The sequence below is a fragment of the Gadus chalcogrammus genome, chromosome 4, assembly GCF_026213295.1.
Source record: "Gadus chalcogrammus isolate NIFS_2021 chromosome 4, NIFS_Gcha_1.0, whole genome shotgun sequence".
In the NCBI taxonomy this organism is placed as follows: Eukaryota; Metazoa; Chordata; class Actinopteri; order Gadiformes; family Gadidae; genus Gadus; species Gadus chalcogrammus.
This window is the reverse complement of record NC_079415.1, coordinates 8465484-8482254: the sequence shown is the minus strand read 5'-3', so window position 1 is coordinate 8482254 and position 16771 is coordinate 8465484. Positions and strand designations below refer to the sequence as shown.

Here is a 16771-nt window from a genome sequence, read left to right as displayed (position 1 = left end):
TATATCTCACCATCCCCAGAACCATGTGCCTAGAAAGCTGAAAGAGCCACATCCAGTATAAAGTGCCAGCTGAAATAATTCTATGCAACCAAAATGTATTTTCCTGCCAACCAGCGTGACCCTGTTTAAATGACAGACATAATCTAGATCCTACAAAAAGGGCGCAACACACTCACAACACGCCCACAACCGTCTCAACCTGTTAACACGGTGGGGCAGTTTAAGTGTGATCCCCGCTCTACGTGCACACACTCAGAGCCGGATTAACCCAAAGGCAAACTAGGCACGTGCCTAGGGCCTGATCGGCGGGGGGGGGGCCCAGACATAAGTAAAAAAAAAAAAAAAAAAAAAAAAATGAAATAGCCAATACAAATGTCCTGCCTACTATTTATTTCAGTGATAATATATCAATATATATTAATTAAGTAAAAATAGTGACGTTGTTTATCTTAACGTTACGTCACATTAAAGGCACCCAGTGCAACTTTCGAGGCTTAAAAATAAACATTCAATTTCTAGTCTTTTTTACACGTAGTAAGTTTCAATAACTCCATACCATTACATACCGACATTCAAGCAGCAAAGATGAGACGTCGTTGTGTGGTGAGAACTGATAGAAAATCGATAACAACAACAATGCCGCCATTTTCTTTATTTTTTGTAACCTACAATAAATAAAGCAGGCTTCCAGTCAATGGAAAAATGGCTTCTCCCCACCGGCGATTGTTGTTGTTTACGATTTTCTATCAGTTCTCACCACACAGCGACGTCTCATCTTTGCTCCTTGAATGTCGATATGTAATGGTATGGAGTTATTGAAACTTACTACGTGTAAAAAAGACTAGAAATTGAATGTTTATTTTTCATTGAATGTTTACATAAAGTTGCACTGGGTGCCTTTAACGCCAATCAGTTAAGTCCGAGAGGAGGTCAGCGGGTCAAGACTAAGCGGAACAATAAAGCTAGCAGGCAGGTCGTTTCTTGTGTAGGCTAACATTCAAGATGCTTTTGGGTGCGGCAAAACATAAAAAGAAAAAAATGAAGAGGAACAAAAGAAGAAACAGCGGGGGGCTTTACAGAAGTTTCTGTCGGGCAGCCGTCCGACAGCTGTGAAGACAGCGGAAGACGCTGTGGCGCCGTCAACATCAGCGCCGTCATTTTCTACGATGAAAAGAGTGAAAACATACCGGAGAGCAACAGTAACAGAAAAAAAACAGAATGCCTTTGCCCTGTTGGCAATTGAGAATAGATTTACAACCTCCCTGGATTTTGAAGACATTATAGAGGACTTTGCCTCATCAAAACTCAGGAGAAAGCATCTGTAAATGTAAGTTTTCCATTTAAAAATCTAAATCTTAATAAGTAAAGTGAATGCATATAAATGAAATGCATAATATAGGGCTATACTTTCTACTATAATGAAATGAAATATGAGGAACAAACCAAGTACCGGTATATTCAAATCTCAAACAGCTGTCTTTCAGCTTATATATACATTTTATTATTTCTCCACAAGATCGTGATGATGCTGTCAAGATGTGTTTCTACTGCAATGGAGGCCTGTGGTGCTGGAAGGCTGAAGATTATCCCTGAGTGGAGCATGCTAAATGAGAGTGTTGGAAAATTGAAGATAGGTGATGCTTGTCCATGAAAATAAACATCTTTACCACTACAGCACACTTTCTCTGACTGCATATTTTATTAGTCTTTGTATATTTGACTACTTATTTAACTTTTCAATTTAATCAACACATTTAATTAAGATTTTCTGCAAAATGCAATAGCTTACTACATTTATCTTTTTTGCTCTGTTTACATAGCAATGCTGACACCGTGACACCTATTGGTGATTTACTGGGACTACTGCCTTAACAATGACACTGGCAATGGATAAGATAAGGATAATTTAATAGCATTTAATAGAGCCGTGTAATAACGTATAAATAATAAAAATCAAAAAATAGTCTGATAGACTGTTTAATATACAACACATGACTTATTTTGGCGTACAAATAACCAACTTGTAACCAAAGACTACGCTATGTAAAATGTGAATTAACTTTTATTAGTAACTTTGGTAAGTGTTAGGGTTAGGTTAGGTTATCGATGGAGGGGGGCCCAAAAAATACAGTCTGCCTAGTGTAGTCCATTTATTTAATCCGGCTCTGCACACACTCACTTTAGATAAGTGTTTTCACCATCCCAGAACGGCGGAGACGTGGAGGGCCGTGGTGTAACAGTGCTTTCGAAAAATGCAGAGACCCGTGTTTAATAATAGCAATGCAAGGTTTAGGAATTATAGAATCGTAAGAACAGATGGCACAGCGTGGTAATGTTGTAGACGTATTTGCATACGTCTGCAACCCATGTAAAGCAACCTCCCCTGCTTGCTTTACATGTGTTCAAGACCGGTTAGCAGCTAAGCATGTGATTTGACAACGCTTCGGCGAGAGATTAAGTCTAGACGAATTTATCTCTCGTCAATCTAGAATGAATGTAGCGTTCACCACCTCCCGGAACGGTTGGTTTTGACAACGGTTGTCTACATCGCTCTGTCCCCGCCTGTTTGTGCTGAGGAAACATCTATCTGCCGAACGATCTCACCGCCGTTTTCACTTGGGATTCAGGATGCGTGTGTAAACAAGGCCCGCATCCTAGGACATTATTAATACTTTCTACTTAAACTATGCATGCATGGTTTGGATTGGTTCCATCTCAGGCTGCTCAATATCAAAAGCATCCTGACAATCAAAGCTGTATGTGTGCGTGTGTGTGAATAACTGTGTGTGTTTGGGAAAATGTGTGCAAATTATGTCTTGTTTGACAGTCAGGGTGTGAGGGGATTTGGACTCCCTGAGACCACTTGATTGACACTTGAGACCCCCTGAAAGCCTTAACATCAGCATCTTGAAAAAACAATCTGAGCACAGTCTCATGCCGAAGTTTACGCGCACACACACACGCACGCACGCACGCACGCACGCACGCACACACGCACACGCACGCACGCACACGCACGCACGCGCACGCACGCACGGACGCACACACACACACACACACACACACACACACACACACACACACACACACACACACACACACACACACACACACACACACACACACACACACACACACACACACACACACACACTCAAGCCCCCTTCCCCTCAGATATCCTCCACATCCTACTATGTGGTCTGATCAAATGGATTACTATGATGTTCAGTCCAACCCCAACAGTATTCACAAAGTAATTTAGAAGTCCCAGCCCTTAACATCAATAAAGAATTCTCCAAGCCCAGATCAAACCCACTGCAAATAGAACAGGTGTGGGTGGTCTCCAGTGGTCCAGGGGAACTGGGAGCACAACCAACTCTACCGGCTCAAACTTATGTGTGCTCGGCAGTACACATATGCTATCTAATGGGTGCGGAAAGGGGTGTGCGTGCGTGTGTGTGCCAGTGTGTGTGTGCGGAGAAAATAAATTATGCAAATTGGGCTGTTTTTGATCTTCAGATGCCAACCCTCAATGGCGCTGCCATGTATTTCTATTGGGTTGAGCGTTGGAGCCCCTACTGACGTTGATGCTCTCGTGGGCGTATAGCGGACCATGGGTTTTCCTACCCTGATGCTGCTCTCAAAGCAATTTACATTTTGACCCGCACAGTGCTGACTTCTCAAAACTCTTTCAATCAGGTTACAGCTCTGTTAGGTGTTCCCAAACCAACGGAATCGAAACGTCAACAAAATTCTTCATTCCTAAACCTATACATGTTTCCATGGTTTTGTGAGATGAAAGTGTTCCCATTTAATGGCTACCTATATTCTTCCACCCAAAGTATCTCCCAACACTTGGATGCTCATCGTGTGTTTGTTTTTCTGGGATGGGAGGCTATGAAAATATCATGTCATGATTATAGACTGTATACAGGGCTACATCATGGTAATGATGCAGCTAAACTAACATTTCGTAGAAAATATTGACGAATCCATTCACCTGACGTATTGACATTGTTGGTAGAGCATTCACAATGTTTGCCACTTGTCGATTCACCAAAAAAATGTTGTGGCAAGTTCTTCCCTCTCAGCCTCATTCTGAATATGAACCCTTAGGGCAGGCCCCAAATATTAAAATAACTAAAATATCTGTAAGTTAGATTTGTATTCTGAGAACATTTGCTTGTTTGAATACTTTCTGTTTGTTGCGTTGCCTACAAGGCTGCTGTTACCCCTTACCGAGATTGTCAGTGATGATGACGTACTCACTCTCTGTAAGCATGTCTTTTACTACGCAGCAGCTTCAGCTATTTCCTGAAATTTCTCGAGTGGTAATTCATCACACTCGCACGGTACCAATTTTTCATTAGAATCATCAAGACAGACTGAGAAACATGCACTTTAAACTCACTGATAGCCTGTGAGCCGGCTACACACTCATCGTAACAAAGTGTTTTCATAGCTGATATTTTAGTTTGTTGGAATAAAAGGCCAGCTAAAAATCATTGTAATAATAATCTAACCACATCGTTATCAAAGATGCTCCAGGACCAGCGTTGTGCTAAAACACAGGAAAATCTTGGATTTGCATATAAAAGATGGAGACAGCTCAGAGCCCAGTAGGATTTTAAAACGGATTATGCCAACATACACATTGGCTGGAGGACTTACCATATGTATATAGTACTCCATGTAGTTTGCCATCGTCAAAATAAAATAATTGCGGTCATCTCAAAATAAAGTGCTCGGCACACTTGCGCTCCTGTTCGTCAGTTTCCTCAACCTGGCAATCTGCGCCAGCTTCGGGTTGGGACACCTCTCAACTCGGTTCATTATATAACTTGGACACCAGTACGCTTTTTTTAATTCACAGAATCAATGTTACAATTTGTATTTTTAATTCAAGTACAATGACCACATTCTCAGTTACTGGCTCTATGTGCTATTCAATTCAATGAACCTCGTTAAATTGAATCACAAGACTAAAGTCTTTCAGTGTTCAGGAATTGTGTGTGTGATACCTCTTTTATTTTTTTATACACAGACGCACACAGAAACACACGCACACCTCTGAGGTATCAGTGAAAACCTCCAGTGGCACTGCAGAGGCGTAAGCGGACCTGTGAAGTAGATCCAACGCCCTGGGCAAGCTGTAGGGCTGATAAGCCCCACTGCTTACTGCCCCAAAGAGCTGGTCATTCCAGTTGAAGAGCCCTACAGCTCACTCCCACAGCCCACCACCCACCATCCCTGAATCACGCTGGTGTCGTAGTGCTGCGGTACACTGCAGGGTTGTGTTCAGCTGTTCCACTGCTGTAATTCACTGCAGTGTTGTGTTCAGGAGCTGTTCTACTGCTGTAATACACTGCAGGGTCGTTCTTTTAGCTCTCCTACTGCTGTAATACCCTGCAGGGTCGTTCTTATGAGCTGTACAGGTGTCATGCTGAGATCTGAGACCAGAGGTTGTCTGGTCGTAAAGGTGATTGAACACAAGCTCTTTTAAGCATCTATTTTACTTTACGTCCGAATTTGAATGGCTTCATTGAACCAATTGGATTTCCTTGTGTGTTCAAATATGATGCCTATTTTCAAGGGACAAGAAAAAAACTTTAACTTGTAGTGGTTGGTTTCCAATTTGCTAGAGAATCAGCCTTCAAGGGAGCATTCCGCTGCTTCTATAGTTCTGATAAAATGCATGGTTGTGTTGTTAGGGCCAGAGAAATTGAAAATTTACCAATTATAAGGATTCAATGATAAAAGTTTTTCATAAAGGAAAACGCAGTCTTAATATAGGACGTGAATATGAAGCTGCTTTTACAGAAGAACATGCACAAGAAATAGATGGATGTGTGGGGGAAGAAATATGAATGTTCTTAAAGTGGTTGGCGAAAAAAATGACTTTAAGTACTTAGAGAAATAGAGGCTAAGTTATATCAGCAACCAATTCCCACATCCCATATAGATACGAACGATACGTTGAAAGGGTCCCTGTGCCACATAATACAGACTTGGAAAAAGAAAGATTTAGAAGACAATTTCCATTTTCTATAATTGCCGGCATCCAGAGGGGCTGAATTGTCAAGAGATTACTCGTTGTTTTCCTTCCCAGCTTTCTTCAGTCAATTATTCAGCCCTTAAATCATCCCCCCATCTTTCCCATTTCTTTTCCATTATTATCCAATCCTCTCCTCTCCGGGCCACCATCTTTTACGTTCCCTCGTTTCTTTGGTGCTATAGTGGCTCGCGTGCACACACACACACGCAAGGATGGATGCACGCACCCCCACGCATGCACGCACGCACGCACACACACACACACGCACATACAAACACAAATGTACAGGCACACACTCGGGCCAACTAATACACACACACAGATGCACACAAAAAACACACACAAGCACCTATGTGTGCATACATGTATGCATGAAATCACTCTACTACACACATGCACACATACACACACGTACACACATGTATTGAACCTCTGCACCTGGGTCTCTTGAATCCAGTGTGTATGTGGGAGGGTGTGTGTGGGGATGTGCACGTGGTTGTGTATGCGGTTTGTGTATGTTGAAGCCTGCTACGGGTGGCTGTTTAGCACTGCCCGGTGATGCAGATAATGAAGTGCAAATGAAGCTAATGCGCCAGGTGATATGCCAGCTTTCCCTGATCAGACCCCCAATTGATTTACCTGCAGTCCCAGTGAGACCTCCTCTGATATCAACTGATAAGGCAGAGCAGGGCTGAGCAGCGGAGAACAGTGTAGCAGCACTAAGTCATCGGGAACCCAAGGCTTTCAGTAACCTTTCGATCACTTTGTCATCGCCTCATCCCTTTAGGTAAGACTGTGGCTGTTATATAGATCCGACCTTGAAACTTTGCAAAGGCATGACCAAAGTGGTAAAGAAGGATTGCATTGTAAGTAAGACTGCGGTCCCTTTGACGTTGACAGCAGAGGTGGGCTGTGCTTTGGTTGTAGGACGGCAAGCGCTTCCTTCAATGGCTCATTGAGAACTTGATCACAATGCTCTGAAAGCACAGCACTGCATGCCTTTGTAGCTTACGATCATTGACGTGATTGGGTCGTTATATGTGTATGTTCATGTGAAGTAGGAAAGCAGGGTAAAACGTTGGTGTACACTAGTTTCAATATTGTACTATGTACTGTTGATAGTCTAGCTGTACCGTATTTAATGTTTGCATTTACTTTTTGCATTTACACTAACATTTCTATTGTGTATATAGATTCTTTATTTATTCTTTGTACCTTTTACTTTAATTTGAATGTTTTTTAATCTCAGGCATATGACCCCCGGCTTGCACAACTGCCTTGTTGGTCTCAAACTCAGTCTCAGTTATTAGAAAGTAAACAACCCAGAATCAAAATCCTCCTCCTCACCTATCACACTGCCTCTAGCCCTTCCAGACGGCTGTTTTACCTCTCCGCACAGCATGTCTGTCGAAACCCTCCCACGTCTGTGTGTCTATGCAATTTATGATCTAATTAGAGCGCATAATGAATAATCAACCATTTGTCACAATTCTGATCCAAATTGTTTCAGTGATTGCCAAATATTAATTGTTGCGATAATGGCCTCCGAATGATCTTATTTGCATATACATTGTATGACACATAAGTTAATTTATTCCCCTGTTCTTTCCTCCTCTTGATCTATGCCGCGTTTTATTGCAAAATTAACATTTTCTATTCATTAATTTTTTTGACACAGAACTGTATGTGTTAAAGCACTTTGTCAGTACTTTCAAAGTAAGAGCTTAATTTACATTCTTTTGTTACACTGAGACTGGGGTGTGACGGCATACATCGTCCTTGTAAGGGCTAATACGTGCTACATTGTGACGACCGCACAACTACCACTGCTCACATGAAGGCCCTCAACCCAGCTTTGCCTGATTCCACGTCAGACCATGTGCATGGTGTGCTTAAGTACAATCTTTTATGTAATTTCTATATTATCTCGGATTTGTGTTTACTTTACTTCCGTGACCCGTTTTTTGGTTTTGGGAATACATGGCCAAGTGAGACATTACACTGACAGATGTCTCTTTAAATCTCAAGCTGTGTCTTGCGTTTGGGAGATGTAGGAATAGCTATGGTTTTATCACATCACATGGTATTATTATTTACAATCATAGCTATAAGTCAAGCTATGTTGCTAGATGGTGTATTAGTCCTACCAAGTTGACTAGATTATGCCTCAGACCGAACAGCCGTACTGTTTTTTTTTGGAACGGTTACACAAGGAAAGGCCTAGATTTTTTAGAAGGAGATAAGGTAGGAAATAATATTAATAATGGCATGATAACCATTAGTCAATAAGAAAAGTGTTAGTTAGAACAAGACTCCCACAAAGTCAGAAGTTGGTCATCCATGGTCACATCGGGCCCCTTCCACACTAGCCACTCACAAGTACCCCACAGATTTGAAAAAAAAAGTCATTCATTTGTTTTGACAACCGCACATGCAATTACTTGGTTTTCAATTAATTTGTATTGAAATGTAAACGGTTTGAAATATACTATACTACTTCATGTTTTTCTGGAAATACAATCAGCACCACTTTGTCAATTCAGGGTAACAGGCTGCATGCCTCATTTATGTGGTATCATACACAAAAATGATAGATGAAAGTAAACCGTGTGTCAATTTGAAGTCAAAAGTAAAGTTGGCTTGAAAATTTGACAAAAGTCCAGTCCAGCCCTGGTGTGTGTCAGGAGAAAAGAATGGCACATTTCCCCGCTATATATCAAGAGCGATATTACACATTTCGCCCAAACTCGGGTCATAAACTCCGGCCTCCGATACATCGTACCCATATTACACCAGAGCAGCCTGCTCACTACCACTCCACTAGTCTGGTCGCCATGGCAGCCGTCAATGGGGGGGGGGGGGGGGGGGGGGGGTTAATCTATGTCACCCGCTATAAATAATGTTGGCCAACTCTTTAATCTGTACTGCAACATCCTGGCATTATAGCGCGTGTACCTAATCTGCTTCTATCCAAACCTTGGATCAGTCCAGGATCATCCGCCCCAACCCAGGGGATGGACGTGAAGTTTATCGCTGATCCCCTCGACACGGCTGCAGGTCAAACAGGTTCCGACGGGGGGAACACGCCGGGAGGCTCGCTCGGAGCCAGCGCCGTCTCCAGACTGACCTCCTTCCTTCAGCTAATCTATCGTACGGCACACTAGGGCCGTCCTCAAATCCCGTATTAACGCCCATGTTACATTGCAAGATTTAGCTTATTATTTGGCTCACATTTTTAATAAACATGATAAAATAAAAAACTCGGAGAACCACCGTGACATATTTATCTAAAATGCCTGTGTCGTGACGGACATGGCTCTGACCCTTCCATCACAAATCCTTTGGCTCAAACGGGGAAGGGGGGGGGGGGGGGGGGGGGCGGTTAAAATAGGACACTGGATTTGCATTTGTTGTCTGTCCCCCCCCACACACACACACGCTGTGTCATATACATTGGCATGTATATTCCATTCACCCCAGTGGGGAGCAGGGCTGTCGATAGAGGCTGAGGTGGCTGGGGTTTTGGGGCGCGTGTTGCACTGTCACTCTCCTGTATGTCGTCATCAAACTCCCCTCTCTGCTTTTATCTCCCCACATGAGACCGCCGCTCTGTCACGTCGCTCCACGCACGTCGCTCCACGCACGTCGCTCCACGCACGTCGCTCCACGCACGTCGCTCCACGCACGTCCACTCCCAGTGCTCAGCCATTTATCCTCATTTCTTTTCTGGGGTTACTCTACTGTTACTGTCTCTTAATGCCCAAGGAAACGTTACTTCATGGCTGCACCTTTAACAGGGCTCAAGTACGGTGCTCAGTAAGACAGCGAGAGCCTTTCCAGTTTGAAACGAATGGGGGCTGACACCACCATTGGAGACGGAATAATATACGCCGACACGTTTCTTCAGGTTTTCTTTCAAGTTCGATTGCACTTCCAGTATATTGTCGATCCATCCATCCATCCATCCGACATTTTGCTTTGAGAATCTATACTCTGTGCCCGTTTCGATTCTGCCCAAGCGACCCGCTACCTGTCAAGACGTCATACTTTACCCCCATCACAACCGGGCCGTGCACCAGACACTGTCAGGGGCAGTGGCTCAAGCAATTGGTTTTCTGCTGCTCGACACTTTAGTGTCCCTGGTCGTAAACTGAACGAGTTCATTAAGTTTTACAGTTGTTTTATTAGCTGCTACCAGCGTGCATTCCATGGTTTTCTTTTAAATTTGCCAAACTAAAATGTTACAGCTTTGGGACAAGACATCTACTCTTACCCTTTATCGATCCAAAGAGACTGTAGAAGTGGGGCTGTATAGTTAACAACAAACAATATCTTGCTCACAAACCCAAAGATGCACATCAAAGTAGGAATGGATCAGAACAATTTAATATTACGTTGTTTTTTTTCCACACAAGCCATGTTTTCATTTGGACCGTTCAAAAGTCAAATAAAAACGCTGTTGAAATGCACAACTTAACGGACGGAACTACAGTTGGTTCTTTAGGACCATTTTTATTTTATTTATTATTAATCATGCACAGAAAAACAATGCACAAGCACAAATATGAATATACATGCAATGCATACAACAGAAAGAAAGAGCACCAGTGCGGAACGGGGACCGAGTCTGATGTCATTCAACAACTTCTTGTGAGTGTCGACCTACTCTGTTGGTAAAGGATGACTAATGTTAAAAGTCCTGCAAAAGTTCCACCTGGGCACCCTTGAGAAGGCTGTTGAAACAGAGGTCTGGGGCCACTGCAGATGTGCGAAATAGCACTGGTGAACATTAGGGGGGGAGTGAATCATCAGAGTATCACAGAGGGTAGCTTCGACTTAGAAACGTTTATTCGAGGAAGAATGTGGTTCTAAGGGGAAACATAATACAACAAATATAGCAATAAACTTTGGCGGTGGGGGGGGGTGCTTATTTGGCAGAAACAATTCCAAAAGTCGTAAACATCGTAACCGTATAAGATAGTTTAGTTCACTGCTCTAATGGTACACAGAACAACAGGCTTATATAGGTAGTCTAGCTAGTCGCTAAGCTTATTAGCGACTTATTAACGTATCTAACAAATCTGACTAGAGGAAAAACGAAGACAGGATGGATTTACATCAACACTCACCAGGGTAAGTAGCAGCAGTGAACAAGCACAAACCAACATAAATACTTTACTAACATCTGTCATTTACACAAAACATCTGTCATTTACACTAGATGGAAACTCTATTCCCCTTAAAGTGCCAGTGACCTAATACAGGTAAACTCGATTAAATGTGCAATACTTTTTGTACTTTGTATGTTTAAGATATTTCCTGCTGATGATTGATGGCTGCTTTTGTGAATATTGGCACACGATGAATATTCACAGTTTATACCACCACCCACTAATTCTTCGACCTTGAAAGATTCAAGTTATTCACATCCCTATAACGACAAATGAAAGCAACGACAGAAGTACATAGGTACATAATTCCAGACTTGATTGAAAGAGAGAGAGAGAGAGAGAGAGAGAGAGAGAGAGAGAGAGAGAGAGAGAGAGAGAGAGAGAGAGAGAGAGAGAGAGAGAGAGAGAGAGAGAGAGAGAGAGAGAGAGAGAGAGAGGTGTCTGTTAGTTGTCTAGAGCTCAGCTTGCCGTCTCCTGTGGGATCCTCTTGATCTTCATATTTTGAGGCTCTGGCCAGCTGTGTTTTGATGCATTTTATTTGAAGTAATCTCTCCTCAAATCTTTAACTCTGCCTCGCTGACATTTTCATTAGACTCATCTCCAATGGTTCAGGACCCCGACATGCTTTACACTTCTTGTGTTTCGTTAAAGATGGAGTGATAAGAAATAATGAGAAGGGAGTGATGGAGGTGCATCCTTGGAGATTAAACATCTCTGTGATGATACGTTGTGATGTGGAGAATAATCCGTCAATATGATGTGTATCACAATGAAAGGTGCCAGAGCGCTACATTTTCCGATGATCTATGTTAGGGAGTGTTGGATGGGAATGAACAATACATCTTTGACCATTTTCTCAGTCCTGCATACTGTGAAGTTAGGTTATTTTGGCCGAATAGTAAGATAAGACGTTTCAGGTCATTAAGCTTATGAGCTCCAGCTAACCCTGTTATTGCAGCGATGTAGAACGGGTGCATGGATGAACCAGCTGCCAGGGTTAATAAGACAGGACAGGGGAGGTCGGAGTTTGTTGTTCGTCATATTTCCTATCTTCGTCATTATCTATTATCATAGTGACACTAGAAGCATCTAGAGCAAATTACAAGACCGCCGGCCATAGCAAACGTTGAGTGTGTTTGTTGTTTCTCTCCTGGCCCGGGGCTATATATACCTTGATTGTAAGTGTGGCTATTCTTTGGTGATGGTCAGCATCTTCTCTTATTAAGTTGGACTCAATACACTCTATTACTGCAGGTTGAAATGAGTAGAGCACTTTAGGTAGTGCTCCTTTTGAACATCCACCGCACCACCTACCTACCCCCCCCCCCCCCCCCCCATTTAGATGAAAAGGTTTTTAACCCTATAATAGCCAGGGGAGCCTTGGACATGAGGAAACATCCATTTAGCCCTAGGTGTGTAGATGATGGAGTTATTGATCGAGTGAGACCAGGGCGATGAGGAGGCTTGATGACACGGTGAACCAGGGTCAACATATCAAACGCTTTCCCTCAAGATTCATCCGGTCTGAGAAGGGAAACCTGGTAACATGGGTTGGTACGTATTATAGGAAAGGGAAGCATTACTGTTACTTCGCCCTTAAATGAACACAGTGTGTGCAGAGAAATTGGAAACGCCGGCACTAAAATGGCAAATATGTTCCGGTTAGACTCAACCCTCAAGGGCCGACTTTGATTGCAGGGGAGGTTAAAAGCAATGTCTCTTAATTCACTTTTAAATAGCCAGACACTTTATTCTCAAATGATGCCGGGCCGAGAACATTGTGTTGTTTAAATGTTATCACATGCAGTTTGAGCGATTGTCCTTGTCGGTTTCAAATGAATCCAAATAAAGTTTGAGCGTGGGAGAGAAAGAGAGGAACGGGATATATATATGTATATATAGATGGAGAGAGCGAGGGGGGGGGGGGGGGGGGGGGGGGGGTGGAGACTAACCGAAAGTGACACACGGAACTACAATTAAAAGTACCAGAGATGAACCCTGCCCGGTGAGCCCTTATTATTAGATTTAGCGTTCATCTTCTCTACCGCTGGCTCTGTTTTACCATCCCTCCGCTACTTCTAATTTGCCCCATTAATGTAAAGTATGGTGAGAAATCTCATTCATGGCATTAGCCTTCACCTTATCATTTTCCCCGTTCCATTCTGTATGCTATGTAAACACTGCAAGGGTGACTATTAAGTAGGTGACTGACTCAGAACTTCCTTTATTCTTGTTGTTCCACCCTACCTAAAGTGAACCAGGCTCCCCTGCTGTTGGCCATTATATAATTGCATTTTGTTTTGAGACTCTGCCTCTTTGAGGGGATGGTGAGAGAGTGTGTGTGGGTGAGTGGAAGAGTTTGTGGGGGGGGGGGTTAAACGATTAGGCTTCAAGTGTTGGGAAATGAAGGGACGTGGTAAACTACACTCAATCTAAATTATGATTTTCCCAAACAGATCTGGAGGCAATTAAAGTAAGGCAACGTGGGATCGGCACTCAAAGTGTATATCGCTGAAAAAAATTAAAATTAGGTTTCGATTTGATGGTTCATGATTTGATTGGTGGTGAAGTGATATAGTTCTAACTTTGTTCAAGATTATTCTCAGTAGATTAAGTCACAACGGTGTTGTCGTTGTTGGTGAGTATGCAAAGTCAACAATCACAAACCATTTATTTTATGAGAAGAAGTTAAGGAGATCAGCAATTTAATGTAAAAGAATACAAACAGGTTAAAGGATTGAAAATATGAATTGTTTTTTTTCTTCCGTACAGCTGCACATCAGAAGTGGAGAAATTAGCAATCAATTTTGATTTCATGTCTACCTTAAAACGATAAATAATAATGAAAACTCAAAAGCGGTTTCTCCGTCTCAAGGGTTGCTTTGATTCAAATACAAATTATATCACCTGCTTATCTTGCATTCCCTATTATTCTGCAATAGAGGAAAGAAAAATAAACCAAAACAAAAATAATTCCCCACTATGGGTCTGAAAGTGTGTCTTCGAGGTGTTTGGTCAATTATGCATCAGCAGTGCCTGCTGGGCACCTTAAGTCCTTCACAGTGAATTCTGCTGCACCTCTCTGCTCAGCCATGTCTGGAAGTGATGGGCTTATCGGTATTAGGCCGGTGTCTATCGCCAGCCTTGTTTGTTCCATCTGCCCGTGAGCCTCTCTATTCCAGAGGAGGAAGAGGTATCATGGCTCCCTGCTCCCTCTTTCATTTATACGTTCCACCCTCCTCGCTCCCCACACCCCGTATCAGATAGACAAAGGCCATGATGAGGTCACACAATCACCTCTGCGTGTGTGTGGCTGTGGATGTGGGTGTCTGTGTGTGGGTGTCCTTGTGTGTGTGTGTCCCTGTGTGTGTGTGTCCCTGTGTGTGTGTTTGTGTGTGTGTGTGTGTGAGTGTGTCCGTGTGTGTGTTTGTGAGTGTGTCTGTGTGTGTGTTATTATCCGTGTGTGTCCGTGTGTGTGCATGAATGCTTGCTCCACTGCCGCCACCATCTGCAGAGATAGACTATTACGTGTCGCGTGTGACCAGACCATGATTTCCTCCATTCCGCATAAGTGTCATCATAGTTATTTATAATTCCGTCTTCAACATGAACAGGTGAACTCAAATCCCTGAGGTGTCCTGGAGAGACACCGTGCTGACATTATCATTGTTAGACCTCCTCAAGATGGGCCCTGGAATGGCACACAGGGTTGAACTATTCCTCTACTATACAACACTATACGATACCATCGTAAATTACCCGTGATGCTTTGCCAATGGCATAAAGATGACTTAGCTGTGCGACAGATGTGCCTAACTCGAGATGCTGGAGGATGGCAAAAGACACCCGTAGTGGCTAGGGATGTAAATGTCTTTGCTTCTGTTCAAAAACATTTCTAAAAACACGACACGGTACTTCGAAACAATGTGTACCAGCAAATGTTCAGTGCTTTGATTTGAGTTATTTAGCATATATTTATGCTAAATCAATTATAAATTAATGAATTAATGAATTAATATTTTAATGAATTAATCAAACATGTATTATTATTATTATATATATTTTTTTAAGGGCTCTAATCAGCAAGAACACTACTGGGTATTCAAACTCAAACTATAAATAGCTTTGTGGATCCCTAAAATATAAGCATAGAAAAGTAAAACAAATATAAGCATGAACTTGCGTAGATTTTCAAACCAAATCGCCCTGAATCGTTTTGAAATGAGAAGCATCGTTGCTGTTTAAAATGGGAGCACTTGTACGGAGGGGCGTATTGAATCGTGCTTGAAAGGAGAGATGCAAAATGCATAAGAGTTCAACATCAAATTCAGGGCTGGACACGCGTTGTGTGTTGACAAGAGATTTTGTGTTGTCATGGTGGCAGTTTATTATTTGAACACCTCCTTTGTTTCATTTTGAAATACATTTGTCCTTTGCATTTTGACTAGGCAAAGCCACATATATAATCAATAACAGAGCTTTATATGCTAATAGTTAGAATAATATCACCTAAACAAAGCTTGTTGACGACAGACAGTTGTAAATGTACTCGTTGGCTGCCCTACACACACTCAAATACGTCTGCCAAACCCTGTAAAACAAAAATAAATTTAGCTACTTGGTTCATCCGAGGGTCCACAAAAATGGGAAAGGAATAGAAAAGAGTGAATAGAATATGTGACAAAACGAAATGAGCCAACTCGAGTAAACAGGAAAAATGTGATCGTGGACAAGTTTGGCTCATAATGGACAGATTGGGTATTTATTGTCAAAATATTTGGATGTGCAACAAAACTGCACTCAGTGTGGCAACGAAAGATGCAGCGACACACACGCACTCACACGAATTGACTTAAGTTAAGTTACGTTGCAATCACACAGTAGTTTGCAACTCACATAGAAGTTTCCATAAAGGCATTCCCCTCTGAGATGAATAAAGTACATCGTATCATTCCTTACATTTGTGTACACATGGGGGGATTCATCAGGGCTGCATCATAGCCCCCTAGCCCACCACCACAAAACAGCAGTTTCAAAATGTTTTTCCACATCTCCTCCATTCCACACTTAACGGTCTCACACTCTCCCCCCCCCCCCCCCCCCCCCCCCCTTCCCCCCGGCAGAAGCATAGTGTAATGAAGGTGCGGTTGCCGTAGTAATTACTTTAGCCGTGGCTCAGGTGGAAATGGGCCAGCAGTAGTGAGCGAGACAGCAATCGGTATCACGATCATCAGCCTCGTCATCCTCCTCTCCTTCTCCATCTCCGCGTGCTTTTCCTCGAGCCAAGACGGCTCTCCGGCGTCTGTATCGGCCGTCATCAACAGCAGTAGTTATTAGGTGATTATTATACCTTCGGCTGGCCTCAGCGAGGTTCAAAGTAAGACCAGCTCGACTGATAACGACGTGAGTGTGGGAGAGATAAACCGGCCGAGGTGATCTGAGAGAGAATAAGGAGGACAGATGGAGACATGATTGGAAACAGGGGTTTGACCTGGGCCGGTGGGGGAATGTAACTCGAGTTCACCTTCAGCAAATTAAGCGATAG

At 42.8% G+C, this 16771-nt stretch overlaps 1 protein-coding gene across 1 annotated transcript in view; it reads left to right on the top strand.

Annotated features, from left to right (window-relative positions):
- si:dkey-112m2.1 (transmembrane protein 132C) overlaps positions 1-16771 on the top strand; it is a 126291-nt gene that overhangs the window by 47345 nt on the left and 62175 nt on the right. The window lies entirely within an intron of this gene.